Source organism: Hippopotamus amphibius, chromosome 5 (genome assembly GCF_030028045.1).
Source record: "Hippopotamus amphibius kiboko isolate mHipAmp2 chromosome 5, mHipAmp2.hap2, whole genome shotgun sequence".
NCBI lineage: Eukaryota > Metazoa > Chordata > Mammalia > Artiodactyla > Hippopotamidae > Hippopotamus > Hippopotamus amphibius.
In genome coordinates, this window is record NC_080190.1 from 111037010 (window position 1) to 111057112 (window position 20103).

The 20103-nt window shown below is 36.9% G+C and overlaps 1 protein-coding gene across 1 annotated transcript in view; it reads right to left on the reverse strand.

Moving 5' to 3' along the window:
- CRISPLD1 (cysteine rich secretory protein LCCL domain containing 1) overlaps positions 1-20103 on the reverse strand; it is a 44687-nt gene that overhangs the window by 19422 nt on the left and 5162 nt on the right. The window lies entirely within an intron of this gene.

A 20103-nucleotide genomic window follows, 5' to 3' on the forward strand; every position in this document is an offset into this window, starting at 1 on the left:
CATATACAAAATTAAATAATATTAACTCATATTTAAAAAAAATAATTTATAAAGAAGCATTTAAAATTACAAAATTATTACTGAAATAATTTCATATGTCCCAGGTTTAATATTCAATTTGTTAATTTGAAAATCAGGCAGTATAGTGAGTGTGGTGGTAAAAACAAAGAGTTGGATATAACTGAGTTCAATATTGGCACTATTACGGGATTCTGGGCATGTTGAGAGGATAGAAAAACAGTTCTGGAACTAGAAAATGAGGACACAACCTAAGGTGAGACAGCAATAAGACTGGAGAAAAGCAGACAGACTTAAATAATGTTTAGGAATTTAAATTCCTAGAAGTTGATGGATGACTGAAGGTAGGTGGTGAGGGGAAAAAAAGGCGGAGGGGGTGTGAAGACTGAGTGAGGTTACCAAACTGTGAGAAAGAAAAACAGAAAGAGAAAGAGATTGTTGTTATAGAAGTATATGTCTGTGCATTTTAATGCATATTTCAAGGGTGATGTGTGAGGTGTCTGTGATATATGCAGTATACATGTCAAGTAGAGAGTGGAAATAGATGAATGGGGTTCTGGGGAAAGAAACATACTCTGAAGATATGAATTTTGAAGTTATTCACTCAGAGATGAATTTCTTCAAGAAGATGATATAGAATGAGAAAAGAAATGAAAAGAAAATTCTAGGGTTATCAAAATTGAAGGGGAGAAAAAAATAGTAAAATGAACTAGGGAAAATGGGATCAGAAAGGTTAAGGGAAAACTGAAAGGGGATTAAATTATAAAAGCGACAGAACAAGAGATTCCAGGAGTAGAGAGTTACAGAGAAATGCTACAGAGAAATCCAGGAAGATGAGGTCCGCTAGCTACTAATGCATTAAGAGCAATTTCAGACCCGTCCTAGGCAGAAAATCACAGCACAGAGGGTTAATATGTGACTGGAAAGAGAAAGTGGAGAAGCAAGTGGGAGTTACTTTGTTAATACTTTAGAGAGGAAGAAGAAAGATGGGCTGAAGCCTAAAAAGATTAGATGCCAGGCTCTAGAGAGAATTTTACTTGCTTTGATTTTTAAAGAATGGAAGAAACCTAATCATGACAATAGACCAAAAGGACAAGACACTAGAAAGAAACACCAAAAAAAGAAAAAAAAGAAAAAAAAAAAAAAAGCATGTCTGGGGAAGGGAAGTTTCTTCATTCTTCATATAATCTTTTTATACTAAACATTTCTCCTCATTCAATTGTGGATCTGAAATACATAAAATCATGCTTTCAAAGCCAAAAAGTAAAGTGTATGCAAAATTAGGATAAGTATATTTTTGTTACAGTGCATCTTTACTATCTAGCAAAAACATACAGAAAAGTGTATTTACATGCCATTAAAAAATTAACAGCAGCAAAAGTATCTGGTTTTCATAAAAACATGAATTTCACTTTGAATTAATATCAAATGTTCAAGATGACTTGATTTTGTGATATAGACATCAGAAATGTATGCTATCAGTAAGTATCTGTCAGGCAAGCACTTTATTCGTCAAATACAAACATACTATTAATAAAATTCATTACTCACATTAGATCTAATTTTAGAATTACATATTATGTAATATGCAAAGGCATAATTCAAGTTGCTGTCATTATTTACCCAAACAAATTAGGTAAGAAACAAAGAATTTGGCTGAAGTCCCAGAAAATGAGCAAGACGCTGATTTTCTTTTGCATCCAGAAGGTTGGAGAGATGGCAATCTCTCAAAAGCAAGCATGTCCCCAGGTAGAGTTCCCTGGAAAGTAAGTTGTCCTTAAGAGACAAATTTTTGCCTTCAATCTTGGAAATCAGGTTCTTGCATAATACTTTAGTCATATGCATAGTGAAACTATACTTATCCATACGTTTCTAATCTAGCAACACAGCAATCTTATAGTCAAAGAGCAGCTGGGAACCAGAAGAAAAACACAAACATTCCTAGATGAAAAGAAAAAAAAAAAGCCTTGAAACCATTGGGATGTTTTTAAAACATTCTTCCCACAAAGGGTGGAGTTGAATTCGCTCCCCTTCCCTTCAATTTGAGCTCCATAGTGACTCCCTTCTAATAAACAGAATGGTGCTGTGAGACTTTCCAAGCTAGGTTAGGAAATACAGCTTCTATCTGATTCTTTCTCTTTTAAGACACACATCTTAAAAGACCTGAGTCAACAAATTAGCAGTTCAGCTACCCTGAAGAGGTAGTTGAAAAAATACTATGGAGAGACCACACAGAGGCAAGAGGAGTTCCCACTGTTTGAGTTTTCCTAGCCCTATCAAGAGACCTGTGAGTTTGCATGCTCAGGTCACTGTAAACAAGTGAGAGACCCAGAACAAGAACCACCTAGCTAAGAGAGTCCTTAAGGGCCTTCTTCAGGGTCAATTTACTCTTGTTTTACATACAATTCTACAATCTTAGATGTCAGTTTTTCGTATGAAATTGAAGATGGATCCTTTTTTAGAGAAGATATACAACCATTTCCAAATTCATAAATATGTTGTATTTCCAAAGCCTGCTTATATATCTGTCGTGCAGAAACTGGAATTAAATCCAAGACATATCATTCAAATGCTTTAGGCTATGTTTTCTTTTTTGTAAAATGTGTCAGTTGAAATAGATGATACCTCAGGTCCCTTTGAGGCCTAAAATTCAATTGTTGAGTGTATATTATGGATAAGATGTTTTTATAGCATAACTTGTCTTCTATTTAATCCATTAAAAGTGGGGGGTGGAGCATATGAAATTAACTATGATAATGTTAAAATAGGGACATACATTGTTTTTTAATTAATTAATGTATTTATTTATTTTATTGGCTGTGTTGGGTCTTCATTACTGCTCAGGCTTTCTCTAGTTGCGGCAAGTGGGGGTTACTCTTCGTTGCGGTGCTCAGGCTTCTCATTGTGGTGGCTTCTCTTGCTGCAGAGCACGGGCTCTAGGTGTGTGGGCTTCAGTAGTTGTGGCATGTGGGCTCAATACTTGTGGCTCATGGGCTCTAGAGCACAGGCTCAGTAGCTGTGGCGTACGAGCTTAGTTGCTCCGCGGCATGTGGGATCTTCCCCCACCAGGGATAGAACCTGTGTCCCCTGCATTGGCATGCGGATTCTCAACCACTGGGTCACCAGGGAAGTCCTGGGACATACATTATTTTAATATAAGAACTGAGGCAGAGAGCATACAACTAAAATTTGCTATCAATATTTAATAAATATTAGTGATGATTTAAAAAGTAATTATTTGAAAAATCTAATCAAGCATTGGTTTAGGGCAAGTTCAATAATACAAATCAAGAACATTCTTTTTTTAAAAAATCACTGAAAATATAGTTGTCCTGGAAGAAATGCTATCATATAATATAACAACAGCATGGAAATGTATATTTTTATGCCACAACATAATATTTCAGGTTTTAAGACTGGCAATAATTCATACCCATCCCATTTAAATGTAGGTTACTCTCCATACATTTCTATTTACATTCTAGATTGTAAATTAAATCAAGATGGCCTAACCAGCTTCATTTTTTCTCTCTGAACTATTCACCCAGGACTAATTTAAAGCCAAGCCACACTTAAAATTACCATTTCTTTATAGAATGGGTACTTGAGGTGTGCAGAAATAAAAACCACTCTATTCTCCAACTACATGAGTAAGCTGTTCCTTCTGAGAACACAGCAAAGTCTTCAACTGAAGTTTTATTACTAAAAGAAACATTTAGAATACTATTAACATACTCTGTCTCCAGTGACATTTTTCAACCAGTTGAACATAGTGGCTCTATCATTTTCTGTGTGTGTGTGTGTGTGTGTGTGTGTGTGTGTGTGTGTGTGTGTGTATGAGAAACCTTAAACCTTGACAAAGGACTTTCAAAAGCAAACCTAGAAATATATGGTAGTTTTAGCACTAAAATACTGTGAAAAAATCAAAAATTATGTAGCTAGACATGTACAGAAAATTCTATTGACTGCTATCCTTTGTGAAATATGGTGAGTATCCACAATTCATATTCCTGCCAGAATACCTATTACGCTGTTATAAAAACAGTCAATGACAATTGCAAATCCCCCGGGATTGTAGTTTTTGCTAGAGTTAACATTACTAGCTTACCAGAAGTTGCATCCCTACACATTAGGCAAAAACAGTTGTTAGTAACACAACTCTTTCTTCACTTTGATATTGAGAACAACTTTTCTCTTAAAAGGGATTACGTATTTTCAAATATTTTTCTTGACTATTGTAAATTTATAGCTCTTTCCAGATTTACATGATTTTAAAATTCACGTCCTCGAAATCACTGACTCTTGATGGTATCAAAATTATTACTATATTGATAGTACATTAAACAAGAGTTGAAAACCAATGTTAGTCATTATGAATTTGTCTGAAGAGCATTTTCTTATAACTGAGGCTTCAAAAATATTAGTATAAAAAACGAAAGTGAACAGTAGACTATTTTTCAAAGTCAAACATTAATTTGAACTTTTTAATTATTCTTTTAGATTGTATTAAATTGTGGTATTATCTGCTTGATGCAAATCTGTGTAACTAGACTCCTCATACATAAATCCTCAAAGATCAATGGTAGGGATGTAGATGATGGACATCCCTTTATCCACAAAGGTATTGATAAGCACTTCTTGGTGGAGGTATCACGATAATTAGTCTACCAAAGGAAACATTCTAGGTGACACTGAAGCTGTGAAGTAATTTATTTTATATAGTTAGATGCAACAATGAAACAAATATATGAGTAAACAAAGAAATTTTAATAGGAAATTGACCAGCATGATCTGACACCCTTAAATGCACACAGAAATAATCTACTGACTGGAAACTCTCACATAATTTAATAACTGTTCAATGTCACTCTAAACCGGGAGAAATAGGATTGCAAGATTTTCTGCCATTCTAGAAAACCCTGAGTGGCTGAAGCTATGATAAGTCTTTTCAAAGACATGCTGAGAAAAATGTCTTTAAATAGTTAAGATAAATTTTTTACCCCAAAAGATTTTTAAATATTAAGTAATGTTGTAATTTTCTAACTATTCAAAAGAGTACATAAATAACTAGAAATAATGTTTTAATTCATTATAATTTTTTGCAGAATTGATACAGCTTTACTGAATTTCCAAGATAAATGCAAAAAAAAAAAAAAGAAGCCTTTGACTATCTTACTATTAGGTACATGATACAATTTGCAATTTAATATGGACTTTTAAATTATGCATTGCTCTCTGGCAAAGTAATAACATCAAAGCACAGTGGTGTTGAAAATGCAGTTATGCTGGAAATCCACATCTAGGCGGAAAGCTCTGGTCTTAACCTTCCTACCGAAAACTATCAATAACAATGAAATTATTTTTAAAAAATGATATAAGCATTTGCCACAAAATTTGAAAGTGAATTCCACAAACATCTGTTTTCACATGTATACACCTGCATATAGAAAACCACACTCATATCTCTAAGTCTACCTCAGTTCTGAGCAGTCACTGGCCATCAGAAGTAATGATACCATTCTAGCTTTCAATATATTGAACATATTTTTGAGTATTGAAAATACTCTTTCCCTAGTGCTATGTCTTCTAGACATATGCAAATGAGGTCATTAGTGATAAGTGTTCCTTTCCTTTTCTTATATAGAAAGAGATAAAACTAAGCTTGCACTTGTTCCAATTATGCAGACTGTGGTTAATTACAATACATGAAACCCCCTGGAAGAGTCTTCTTTCCCATTTAAATTGTGTTTTTTCAAATTTATCTCTTTGACTATATCAAGTTTGGTTTCTGTTTCCTTGTCTGTAACATTAGTAAGCTGGCGTAAGTCTCTTCAATTTCTTTTAGCTTTAAAATTTTATTACTTCTGTACTTATAGTCTCTTCAAGAGTGCCCCATATTGCTTGTAGACTCCCATAAAAACTTTCAAATATAAAATAATATTTCTGACGACAGTAGAAGCTATTTCTTAACTAAGAAGCAAAAGTTGATTTGTGATTTTCAAGACTGCAAAGCCAAGAAGGTTTCAAATCTTCTAATTATGAGTCTAGAGGAGAACTGCTTCTGAATCATCTCTATTGGAGAAAGTTTTAATATTGTCCAAAACAGAGAAATACAACTGAAAACCTACAGTAAAACTTCAACATAACTGAATACAACAAGAAGATATTTTCAGTAAAAAGTTCAAAACGGGTCTCTCTTCTGCTTAGTCCTGAGAACCCAATGGTAAAATCTTTGAAATAAGGCATACGTAATTTTTCTACGCAGCTAAAAGGAACACCAGGATTTTTCAGCCAGCTCATGAATGCAGAAGCAGTTGAAGAAAATCACAGATATATAGAGCTATCTCTTTCTAAACACCAACTTTAAATGATAATTCTTGGCCTGCCATACTTTCTGGAAAAACAGGTTTGTAAATATCCATCATGTCAAAACATAAATCCCTCCCAAATCACTGTTCTGTTTTCCTACTTAAATCAGAAAGTGCAATCCCAAAATCTCATGGAATAAGCTGCCAGTGTGATTCTCTCAATAGCAATAACTTGACCTCCAGAATTTGTTTTTCTATGGAAGTAACACATTTGACAGTTCACAAAACTCAGATTCAAATTTCAAAAATTGCCTCATTATAAAGTCTTAGCCACCTTCTTTTCTCCCTGATGGTGGGATTTTTAGAACTACAATAAAGAAAAGGACATCAATGAAATCAATTAATCAATCATTCAATCTACGCTAAAAGAGCATATGAGGTTTTTGTGACACAGTCATCTGGTATAAAAAGCACTATGGAAAACAGTAGTAGGTACATTCTTTACAACATGGAAGTTACCTCAGGTGTTTAACTTTTGTGCTTCACCTGCTTTGAAAAGACTGAAGTTACAGGGAAAATGCATGAGGCTCGGATTTCAAAAGGAACACCTGTGTTTCTTGACATAGATGCTTTCCCAGGTTCTGAGAAAGCAGCATTACCTCAGGGCAATGCACATGTCAGGGTCTCCTGGAAATTACAGAGATGTGAGGCAGAAGTTTTACTTAAAATCTACTTCAAAACAAAGTCTTAAAAGTCTTAAAAAAGTAGCAACCTAATAATTTAGGGAATTGCCTCTTCATTTTACTAAAATTAAAATAATTCTTGGAATGGAAACGATGTGTGGATAAACTCACAAGATCATTTTAATTAAACCCATTGTTTCAATATTACACACACAGACTGAATGCATGACATAGTGCAGATTGTCTCTGTGAGACAGTAGAGTCATTAATTCAACAAAATACTTTTATTTCTACAGAATGTCTGCTGATTCATATCTCATCTCCCTGCCAAGGCCCTCTCAAGTCTGGATATAAGTTACTACCTCCCTTAAAACCCACCGCTCCTCAACATTAGTCCTCTACTGCTGGCTCGCTGGAACATTAAACCTATAAATCATCAGATCTGATTCCGACTTGGTAGGTCAGGAGAGAAATCAAAATTATGATATTTCTAACACTTGGTGCCAGGACTATACACTAAATAACCACTCTTCAAGAAGCAAGGTTCTAGTTCCTGTCCGTTCATATGTCTTGGCCATTGAATCCATCAGAATATTTTCCTTACAGGACCGTTCTTTCTTTCCTCTCCTCTTTAGTTACTTAAACTTTATCCTTTCATCAAAGTCCTGTTCACGGTCTCTCTCCTCTTGGAAGTCATTCCAACCACAATACATACTCCATTTATCTCACCCTTCTCTGAATCTTCTTAAATATATAATTTACCAACTACCATATGTCCTCCTAGATCTGTTTCTACTACTTTCGGTCTTAATTCTCCAACTAGAATTTTAAATTAAAAACTGTGTCTCATACATTTTCCATGTTTTCCACATTCCCTAATAAAACTTGGTATATAACATGTTGCCAATGTGCACTCGTCAATTATCTCTAGCCTCAGCTGGCCTGGCCTGGGCAATAAATTGGATCAGAGATACAGGAGCCTAAATTCCCTGCATCAAACATGAATGTGTGATATAGACTCAGATGAAAGGGTATTCATGATGTACCTAAGCTAAACAAAAGGTAAATTCCTGAAAAGCTGAACTCGGGTTATTTTTGTAAAGGCCATATCTTTGTATTGACTTTCTGATAAACTCAATGCTATAATGCTTTCATTATTTTTGTTGTCATTTAGGAGAGAGGTAGTTAATCTTCATGACTATATTCTGAATATTTAAGGAGACCTTAGTATTTAAGGAAATCCTTTAGTAACTGATAAAGTATACTACTACCTATTATTTCTTTAAGTCTTGATCTACAAATACTGGGCCAATTTATAAAAATGAGCACCTACATTTTAGTATATTTATAGCTCATAAATTAAAAAAATTTTTTTTTTAAATTTATTGGCTGCATTGGGTCTTCGTTGCTGTGCGCAGGCTTTCAGAGGCTACCCTTCACTGCAGCGCGCAGGCTTCTTATCGCGGCGGCCTCTCTTGCTGTGGAGCACAGACTTTAGGCGCATGGGCTTCAGTAGTTGCGGCCCATGGGCTCAACAGTTGTGGCTCACAGGCTCTAGAGCACAGGGTCAGAAGTTGTGTCGCACAGGCTTAGTTGCTCCTTGGCATGTGGGATCTTCCCGGACCAGGGCTCAAACCCATGTTCCCTGTATTGGCAGGCGGATTCGTAACCACTGCCCCCCCAAGGAAGCCCTATAGCTCATAAATTTAGATAGATACATGATTGATCCAAAAGTCAAGCCTAAAATATGCATGCTAGGAAAGATAAACTTTCATAGTAAATCACTCTGCATGCATTAGTTTATATATGTAAATATCAAAATGAAAGTAAAAAGTTTTGAAAGTAAATAAATTATAAGTTTATTGTACTTCGGGATCTCTTTAATTTTCAAAAAAAAAGAGATCGGTTAACAAATGAGAACTTCTTTTTGGAAAAATTAGTAAAAAATAAAGTTTATGGACAAATAGAAACCAAAACCTACAATTTAACACCATAACTTCAACTTAAACCTAAGACTAATATAAGAAACATTTAAATGCATATGTTTACATACTTTTAATGAAACTGCTATAGTATGTTCCTCATTGTTCCTATATTGAGAATTCTGTGTTAAGTTTTCACCAATAATTCCTGCTTCAAGAAGGATAAATTGCTGTGCTTCCAAACAGTCATGGAGAGCTATGTAAACCACATGGTCTCCAGTTTTCCTTGTCTGCTAGGAAACTCAAAGCTGGTTTAGTAACAGTACCATGCTCAAACAGATGTTTACGTGTCCCTTAGGAACTTGCCTGTAGCTTTGTCTTCAACAACTAAACAATGACTAAGCAGATGATGCAAAAACTATGGTTCCCAAAGTCTTTATGTGAAAATTTGAGAAAGACTATTGTGTTAAACATTCTTCATTTTTTCCCACAGTCACTCTCAGCCACTTGCTGCCATGTCCTCCGTCCCAAAAGGCTCAGCTCCACATCCTGAATTACTTCAGGCTCTCTTGGCTCCTAGGTTCTAGTTGAATTTGGCCAACAGCAGACATGGACAGGAAGTCAGAGGGTGAGAGGTGAATTTAAGTATGTATTACCCCTTCTTCAGCCCCACTCATCCCCTCTGAGTACTCTGCCTCACGGTGATGGCACCTGTGTCCTTTCATAGCGCCCTACTGCCAGGCTCTAGTCCTCACCAGGCTGTGGTACTACCATTCACGCCCGGGTGTCTCCTATGCTTGTGGCTCGTCTAAGCTCTGCCCACAACTCTGCATACAGAGCTCTCATTAATATTTTTCTGTTAAATCCTTGTTATTGCGGCATTTGTTTTCCTAATGAGAATAAAAACATCTCACAGAATTTGTATTAGTAAACTGTCTAACATACTACCTGATACCTAAAATATCTTAATAAATGTCCCCTTATTCTTCTGTTCCTTTAAGAATCTGCTTTATTTTCTGTGATTCACATAGGCTGTTTATGGAACATTGTTACTATTCAGGAGACTAAGGAAGAAATTCAAATCCCAAATTTCGAATGACTAAAAAAGGTAATCACTGCCACCTAAAGTTCCAACAAAAAGCAAATTTCTTAGAATTCAAATTTAACACACTGTTGCTTATAAAACAAAGTTCAGAGTAAGTTATGCCTCGCTTTGCTTTGACTCTATTGACAATAAACTCTATAACTCAGGACCTTTGTTCACATTAAATATCCAGGATGATATTTCCATTGAAGCTTCCAAGTAAGTACTTACATAGTTTAGGTTTAGCTTAGTGTACACACACACACAGATAAATAGTTTAAAAGTGTTAATAAAATCAAAGTTTGGAAATCCTTTGTAATAACTGTTTAGATTATAAAAGTCAAACTAATACCAAATTATGTCAAATAAAATGCTTCTTCATAGGTATGCAGAGAAGGAAAATGGATAGGGCTATGCTGCTCAAGTCTGCCATGAGTCACACTTGATAGAACAAGGTTATTTTCATCTTTTCATCTGTTCTCACAGGTCATTACTGCCGTGCCTTCTCCTTTGAATCAACTGTACACATATTCTCATATCAATATCTTATCAGTTAAGGTTCGCATCATCCACTGCCCTTGACCACAGCACCTACCACACCATGACCATAACGTCTTCCAAATACTATTGCAAAAGGTACCTCTTCTAAGAAGCCTTTCCTGGTTACTGCTTTATTCTGAAATACTTCTAGATTTATATGCTTTAAAACATATTCACTCATACTTCTTATCACACTGTGATTTATATTTTGAAAACAGTTCTCCAGCAAAAGCTGTGGCATTCTGATCACTGTATCTCCTGGAAGACTCTATCCCTACTAGCTGAAGGGTCTGGCCATCCCCAAGCCATGAGACAGCGATGTCCATAACTCAATGTAACTCTGAAAAGTCACTAAAATCTAATGCTAATTTAGCTGCTTGTCATACTTACTAGAATGATTTTACCCTAATCAAAAAGCTAGTGTACTTTAAAATAAAACATAAACACTTTGAAATGAATGCTTTTGCAATTTTCTAATAGCATTTTCTTGTCAAAACAGAATTAATCAAATCCTTTTTCATTCTGCCCATTTTAGAATCAGTGTTGAAAATCTAGTCTTTAATTTTTTTCATTCATTCATTTCCATTTTTTTTCCCTTTCCAACTGGCATAAATTGAGCTTAGAGCATGTGTCAGCCTGTCGACTGGGGAAATGCAAAAATTACTAAAGCACAGTTTCTTTCACAAAGGAAGGTAAGGCCAGAGAAAGAGACAAGGATGTACTAATAAATAACAGGGCAGAGGCAGGTATGAAACACTATGGAAGCCAGGGAACTGGGGTGAGCATGTACCTAACTGGGTTCAGGCAAAAGCAGTAGAGTTCAGTCAAAAGCAGATTGTCTTTAGGTGAGTCTTGAAAGAAGAGGAGAAATTCACTAGAGAGAAAACAAGATGCACACAAGTCTTTCTAACATCTGCAAAAACAACAGGGCTTGGCAAGAGCCCTACAGCATAAAAAAACCCAAGGTAAATATATGGAATGGTATATATATGGCATAGATGTTCTTGTGAAATAGTACTGCTTTTTATTTGTTTAGATATATTCACTGTGTTCACAGAACTCAGTTAACAAACCTCTTCTCTTGGCCCTTTCTTTCTAGACAGGAGTTCTGATGTTCTTATTGCATCTTCATTCAAGAGCCCCTCCTCCCCCCCCCCTTTTTTTTATTGCTTTGGTTTCCTGTCTCTGGACAGCATCTAATCTCATTGTAACTTCTTTTGAGCATATCAGTCAATCATTCAATATTTCAGATTTGGATCTGACATGTCTTGAGCAAATGTAAGGTATAGTTTTATATTTTATCCCTAGCACCTTCATTGGATTGTTCCATTTAGATGGTTACTTTGTATTGTTTGAGTTGCAACAAAAACACAAAGGGGAGAGTTATAAAGAGTAACTCCCATGCTCATTCTTGGGTCTTGTCTAACAGCTCAATTATCCCATCTAGCTGAACTTCCCCCCACCCCCACCCCCACCCCCACCCCTGTTCTTGCTCACTTTGGAATCCTACTTCCTCCCTTCCCACCCATATGGCCTTTAAAGTCTATCCTGTCATTGACTGCACTTCCCTTTTCACTACCCCCGCATCTTGAGATGTCATTTTCCACCACTCCTCCAAGTAGATACATTCAAACATTAAATCCTGAGGAACCTTACTGTTTAGGCTTCATCTTCTCAGTTTCTAAGCACTTCATGAAAGGGAGTGAAAAGGAGTTTCTATTGTCCTGCACTAATGGTTAAAGTTGCTACCTTTATAAAAAGGAGAAGGTGAACGTGAGAGTTGAGGTGAAAAAGAAAGAATATGGATTCTAGAATCAACTTTTAATGGCTTAATTTAGACCTCACTTCCTCCAGAGAGCCTAAAGCTTTCTGCTCAAAGTTCCATTCCCAGACAGCGGCTGCCACATCACCTGGGAGCTTGTTAGGAATGCAGAATACTGGGGCCCACCCAGACCTACTGAATCAAAATCTGTATGTTAACAAGATTCCCAGGGAATTCATGTGCACAGTAAAGTTTAAGAGGCACTGGACTAAAGCACCCCTTATTTCTATTCCCCAAATCATACCTAGCTGCTTTTCCATAAAAAACACTTCCTACCCTTAATTTCATGATGATTGCCTTCAAAATTTTCTTTGATTAAAAACTTAAAATATAAAGCATGTACAGCCTATTAAATAGGTTGTACCCATATTCATATTTTGCCTTTGAGGTGGATGAGCTTCTAATAAAGACCATCTGTTGCCTTTTTCCCAATAAGCTATATGTATGCAGCTGACAATTAATTAACTGCACCTTACTGATTCTATTAACTAGTTAAAAGAAGGGAAAAAAAAGTAAGCTTCCCTGGGTCATAGTTTCAGGTTCTTATATTTGGTGAGTTTAATAAATAATCCACTAATCCAAGTCACATATTTGGGTCATTCCCATAATTTAGCATTTAGAGCTCTTACACAACTATCTGTATTTAACCTCAGCTGTAATCTGAATCTCAAACACATTATTTGGTCTATATCTGTATCTGTACTTGATCTGTATTATGTAATATCTGAATACTTTAAAAATCAACCTCCCGCCCCCCACCCCACCTAACATGCCTTTAATCTCTCTCACATCTCCAGGAGCTGCCTAGTCAAATGTCTTCAGAGGTCAACCAAGTGACACCACATGAAGTGGCTGGGAAGAGTGGTGTGACCTACCGCAAACCACAGAAATCATTACTTTAAATCTTCTTGCTTTTTGGAAATATTGTACTACTACATACTATAGCAACACATGCTATAGTAAACTTCTTCCCTATCTATTAGATCTTGTAACTTAAAGCATGGTGAACCAAATGAACTTAAAGTACCTCAAAACACTGCATACATTTGACTCCGGAGTCATCTTTATGTAGTAGCTCCAAAGTTACCATTTCATAATATCCTATCCTCACAAGGCTTCATTCCTGCCCTCTCAATCTCAGCTGACCATCTTGCTCCACACTTCCCTGGGAAAAACAGAAGCATCCACAATGAAAATTCTCTTTTTCCATTAAATACACCAAACCTCCTGCTTGTGTACCTACAGCCTCAGCCTTTCCTGTTAGAATAAACGAACTGACTTTGCAGTTTTATTTTCTCCCTCCCACGCCAAGTACTTTTTCAACTTGTGCATTTCCGTCAACATACAAGCATGCTCTTTAACAGGATAACCAAAAACATCACCATATACCCATGTAGTGCTAGCTAGTTCCATTTCTCAGATCTCCTTCACAGCAACAGTATCTTGAGGAGTTACTTAGTTACTTTTTAACTTTCCCATCTCTCCTTCTCTTCTTCCCACTTCAGTAAGACTTCTGGTGATACTCCACCACTGAAATGACTCTTTTCAAAGTGTAGGGGCTACTTTCTTTTGTACTGCCTCCCCCCCACCCTGTCCCCCTACCATAGCCAATAAAAAAATATAGATTTTCTTTTTTGTGGTTTCCCCCTCATAAAAACAAACAAAAAAACAAAACAAAAAACAAACAACAATAACAAAACCCACCAACCTGCATATCCACAAAACTATTGTTGGCTTTTCTTCATCTTACTCTACTTCTTGCTTCTCAGCAGTACAGAAGCTGTTGAACTCTCTTCTCCTGGCTTCTGGGACACAGTCTGTGCTGCCCTTTCCTCCAGCCTCACTGCCCACTTGTTCTCTGCTTCCTTTGCTAGTTTCTCCTTTCTGCTCAACTGTATATATGACTGGGCCAGGACTAATTCAAAGCATTCAAACTTCATCCATAAAAATCTCCTTGGATGGTTTTTTTTCAGTCAGTTAAGATAAGATGGTTCCTAATAGCCTCCACATGATTTCTACATTTTTATCTCAAGTCGCACCTCTCCACTGACCATTAAACTCAACTGAGGGTGACATGGCGTCACAAAATAAGCTTGGCCAAAAAGAAACTCCTGATTTCATCCTTCCCTTCTCCCTTCTGTCTCTCCTCCTCAACAAATACTTCACCAATAGATTTAAGTAAAAAACCTAACAACACTCCTCCTTACCCTTCACCCTTCACATTCAAGCTATCAAAAAAAACATCAGCAATGCCATCTAAACATACCCTGAAACTACCCACTTCTCTTCATCTTTACCACTACCAGCCTGGTCCCAGTCACCATCATCTCTCACTCAGAATATACCAGTAGCTTCCTAACTCTCTCTCTGCTTTTGGACGTGACCCTCCTTCAGCCCACTCTCCATAACATACAGTGATTTTATGTAACTGGAAATAAGACCGGGCCAGTCCCTTGCCAGGAATTTTCCAATGACTTTCCATTTCACTCAAAATAAAATCCAAACTTCTCTTCACCAATACGGCCCAAAAGGAATTTGGGTCCCTGCTTACATGTCTACTTCATTTTCTAACACTTTCCTCATTACTAAATAAAAGTTTAGCCACCCTACCCTTCTTTGTGGTCTCTGGAGACGCCTACCTCATTCCTGACTTAAAGACCTTTTGCCTGGTATTCCTTCTGCCCAGGTCTCTGTAGCTTTGTTTAGCTGACTCCTTCTTGTAATTCAGCTCTCAGCTCAAAAGCCACTAACTGAGAGAGGTCTTCCCCAACTACTCAATATGTTAGCTCCACCTCTATCACTCTCTACCAGCTCATTTTGCTAATTTTCATTAACTCGTTGAACTTTTTATACATGACCGTATTCTTCAGCATCAAAAACAGTGCCTAGCACAAAAATGCTCAATCGGTAGTTGTTGAATTAAATGTTTTTTTAATCACAAATTTATTTATGAGAATAACAAATTGTTTTAATCAATTATAATCGCCTTTCTGTAACTTCTTGAAATTACGAAGGCAACAAATACTTAGAAAAATAAGGAAAGGGTTATTAGACATACTGTAATACCTTCACCAGATGATTTATTACCACTTGAATTTTCACATTTTCTTCCAATGAACTAAATGTTTTATGTCTTATATATATATTACATAACATATAAAACTAGCATAGATATATATATTACATAATAACTATATATTACATAATAACATATAAAACTAGCATAGACCTACGCTAGTTTTATAAACTTTAATTAGTAAAAATCATCAAAAATATAAGAATTTAAATTTTAAATCATGTATAGTTACTTAGTTGTATAAATTCCTGAAAGAAGTATGTGGGAGAACAAAGCTGAACAATAGCAAAGAATGTTTTTGAACTAAATGTCACTCTTAATTGTGATTATAAATGATTATAAATGACCATGTTGCTTTTAATGAAGCCATTCAATAAAGGTAACCACAAAAATAATTAAGCAAAGAAACTGCATTTTCCTACTGACCATAACTGTAAATTTGGGATATGTTCCCTAGCTGAATTACCTCTTCTAAAACGAAGCTGAAAACTTTGGTTAGAAAAGATTTAAGGCTGCAGATTCTACGCCCAAAGGAGATGGTTCAGCTTTGATGAATGGGTAGGTGAACAAGCTTGCTTACTTCTCCCATCCATTCTTCCTTGAACCACCCTTGGACCACTATGATACCACCCAAATTGTTTTATCAGACCTCCAGTGTGTCCCCCATATCTCAAAATTCAAGGGTCCTCATTTTGCTTGATGTTTATAAGCAACATTTCACAGAACTGATAATCCTTTCTGCCTTTCTTCATTTGGCTTTCAGGACACCTTGCTTCCCTGGTTTTCTTCCTAATTCTCAATTCCCTTTGCTGCCGCTCCCCCCCTTCCCTACCTCTACACTGTAAAGTATGTTGAGGGCTCACTTCTTGAACATCTCTTCTTTCTATACTCATTCCCTGGATGATTTCAGCTCTTCTCATGGCTTTAAATGCCATCTAAATTCTGATGAATCTTGACTTTAGGTCCCAGATTACACCACATAGATCTAATTGCATACATGACAAATTCTGTTGGATATTTAAGGGAAATCTTGGGTTTAATCTGTCCAAAACTGAGCTCCAGCTTTCTCTACCAAAAGCTGGTCTAGCCACACTCTTCCTTATCTTTAAAAAAGGGCAACTCCAATACTTTCAGTTGCTCACACAAAAATCTGTACAGCCACACCCCGCATCCAAAAGCTGTGCTGCCTCCAAGATGTTGTAAAATCCCAATGACATACCCCATGATGGTGCAACTGGTGCTCAATAAACAGGAACTGGGCCACTGTCCTGACCTGCTAAAGTTCTCACCTTCTGTTGTTTTTAGAAGGAGTGGGAGAGTAGGCTGGAAATGAGGGCAGACCACGTGGGAAAACAGCAAGCATCTTTATCCTGGGGAATGAGGAGGCAGAGTTTGCTTCCACCTCTTCTAATCTCTTGCAATTGGGTTGGCAAAATGGGTATCGGTAACCTGTTGATTTCTATAATCTCTGTAACTGTTCTGGAAGTCAGTAGAAGTTGAAAGTTCCCCATTGATACTTAAAGCAGAATGGAAACTACCACCAGGTTTCAAAACCTGCAGCCAAGGCTTGGGTGGATTTAGACGTTGCACCAGATGCAAGAACTCCCATCCTACTGCTGCCTGGCTGGCCAAGTCGATGGCAGGAGTCTTGCAACAAGGCTTCCTTGAATTTTTCAAGATCGATGTCATGACTACAGAGGAGTTTCAGTGTGTATTCACAGGATGCCACTTCTCATCACCTTCGAGGCTATCACCCCACTCCCAGCCACCATCAACGCTGGATTAATTATTACAATAACCCTGAATCCCTGCTCACACTGTTGTACCCCTCCTTCCACCACTTAAAGTCTATTCTCAACAAAGCCAAAACCATTCTGAGTAAGTATAAGTAAGATCATGCCATTCCTCTGTTCAAATGACTCAAATGGCTTCTTTTCACTCAGACTCAGTGAGTCTTCACAATGACGTGCATCTGTTCTCCTCAATTAAATCTCTGACCTCATTTTCTACATTACGGCCACACCCACTCTGTGTCAACCACATGGGCCCCCTTGCTGAGCTGGGAGAGTTAGGGCCTTTACACCTATTCCAGGCAAGTTAGAATGTTTGTTGTGTTTACCGCTGGGCCCTAGATGGGGCCTGGCATTTGGTAAGCTCCTAATACCTGCTGAATGAAGTAATAAACAACAGTAACAATTTCAAAATTTTGTGGCACTTTTCTGGTTCTGAGTGTTCCACTCTCCTAATGAAACTGCTTGTCATCTCCTGCCTTTCTGAGAGCCTAGATTTGCTCCTTACATTTAACGAGGAATCTTTAATCTCCCAGAACTCCAACTCTACTCAGCTACCAAATTCAACAGAACTGAGCTGTAATATCCCTGTCTTCTTATAGGTACTGCCATCTACAGTGCAACTTTCAAAAAGAAAAGCTATATTAATTTGAAGTGTTGATGTCTTTAAAAATAATAATAATAATAATAATGTATTCAAGTTAAAGGTTTAAAAACTTTTAAATTCTGAACCAAGAAACTAAAACAAAACATAGCTTTATTGTATCTAAAAAATATTAGTGAAGTAAAATAAATAAAAACACTTTAGGGAAATTAAAGAAACTTTAATAACTTTAAATAACAACATTCTTTGAACCAAGACAGATATTTCATGTACCTTTAAGTGCATATAGGTTATACTGTGTATCATTAAAAGATGCAAATATTTAATTTTTGAAAACTACCAGGCAAGTGCCAATATACAGAAAATCGTTTTAGGAATCAAGAGTTGCAATAAAACCTTACCGTGCAGTGAAATCCTGCCACTTTTAGCAAGAGAAGAAATGTGTAAACACTGAGCTTTGGGTAAATAAGTTACGAAGCCATCATTTCATTATTTGTATTTATTCTTGGTATATGTCACTGGTGGCAAATAATGTCAGAAAATGTGGATTTATGAGAGTTGTTTTGTGAGAGCAACTCACAAGCTAAAAATCACTTTTTCAGGCTTGGATTCAGGCTACACATAGAAATAGAGCAGAACTCAGACTAGCATCACCCTGTTCAGCAAACTAGGTTACCCCCTGTCCAGTTTCTGGAATTATGTGTTGTACAAAGCACAGAAGAAAAATAACTTGATTTCCAGTGTTAAGCATGACCATATAGTCACAATAAATAAAGTGACAAACTGGAACTAAGCCACTGTTTGCATTAACACGTACCACGGATTGCAAGTACCACTGGCTGCTTGGCTTCGAGCCTCTGGTTGCCCCACAAAAGGATGTATATCTAGATATATTTTCTTCCACGTTTGGAAAAATGCTGTGCAAAGTTTCTGCCCCTAGTGTCACCTTATGTGACGTGAGAGAGAACAGGCACAGCCATCAACCCTCCCAGCAAAGTGTCTGTCAACAGTTCTCTAAAACAGCAGTCCCCAACATTGCTGGCACCAGAGAGCGTTTCATGGAAGACAATTTTTCCACGGACCAGGGGTGGGGGTGTGGGGGTGGGGCATGGTTCAGGCGGTAATGCAAGTGATGGGGAGCGATGGGGAGCGATGGGGAGCGACGGGAGCAATGGGAGCGACGGGGAGTGGCAGGTGAAGCTCCGCTCGCTCGATAGCCGCTCACCTCCAGCTCGGTGGTCCGGTTCTTAACAGACCCCGGGCCAGTACCAGTCCCCAGCCTGGGGGTTGGGGACCCCTGCTACAAAAGACATGGAAACAGTTATACTACTGGAAAATGGCTTATACAGTTAGCATGATCTAATGACACATATGTCATTTTTTTGGTAATGTGTCCTTATATTACTAAAATACATTCTAGAGTTAGGTACACTTTCTAGTCAATGAGTTATTTTGGATTTTAGCTAATCTATAAGTTTCGGAGGATCTATTAAAAATTTGTAACAAGAGGTAAATACTCATTAATTTACTTTATTATTTAAACTCCAGAGCATTTGAATATCTTTACTATTAGCTCAGCAGGTCTATATTACAGGACAATTTTTAGTATACCATGAATATTTTTAAAAACCGAAAAAAAAATCCTGAATTATTTGAAGAATTTATTCCTTTATCTCTGGTATTTCCAGTTTCCATGTCAGTATCTCTGATGTTGGTGATATCCTATCTTCCAGAGCTTTTATTTTAATTCCTCTTTCTTACCTGTCACTCGTTTTTATTTCATATATAATCTTACCTACCCTTCCATCTATCCCTTTATTCAATACATATTTATGGAACATTCAACAATATTCAATCAACAAATATTTACTGAGTACTTCTATGCAGCAGGCACAGGGGTACATCCTTACCCTTCAAGGAATTCAGTCTTAGTAAGGAAAGCAGGCATGTATATGTTTAATTGCAACAAAATTTCAATATAATACATAGGCTTGAATAAAATAATTGCACAGGAGTGGGGCAGGGGGATGAACACATCAGAGAAAGTTTTACAGAAAGACAGCTGAGTAACCATGAAAGATTTGTTTGAGGGAAAAGATGATTGAGTAACACTGAGGAAGGTGGACTGAAGTAGAAATAAAGTAGGACTAGATGGTATAGTCTGCTGCCAGGGAAGCTGTGGTACTGATCTCAGGGGAGAAAAGGAGTACAAGCTAGGATGAAATAGAAGAAATGGATTCAAAAGACATTTCTGAG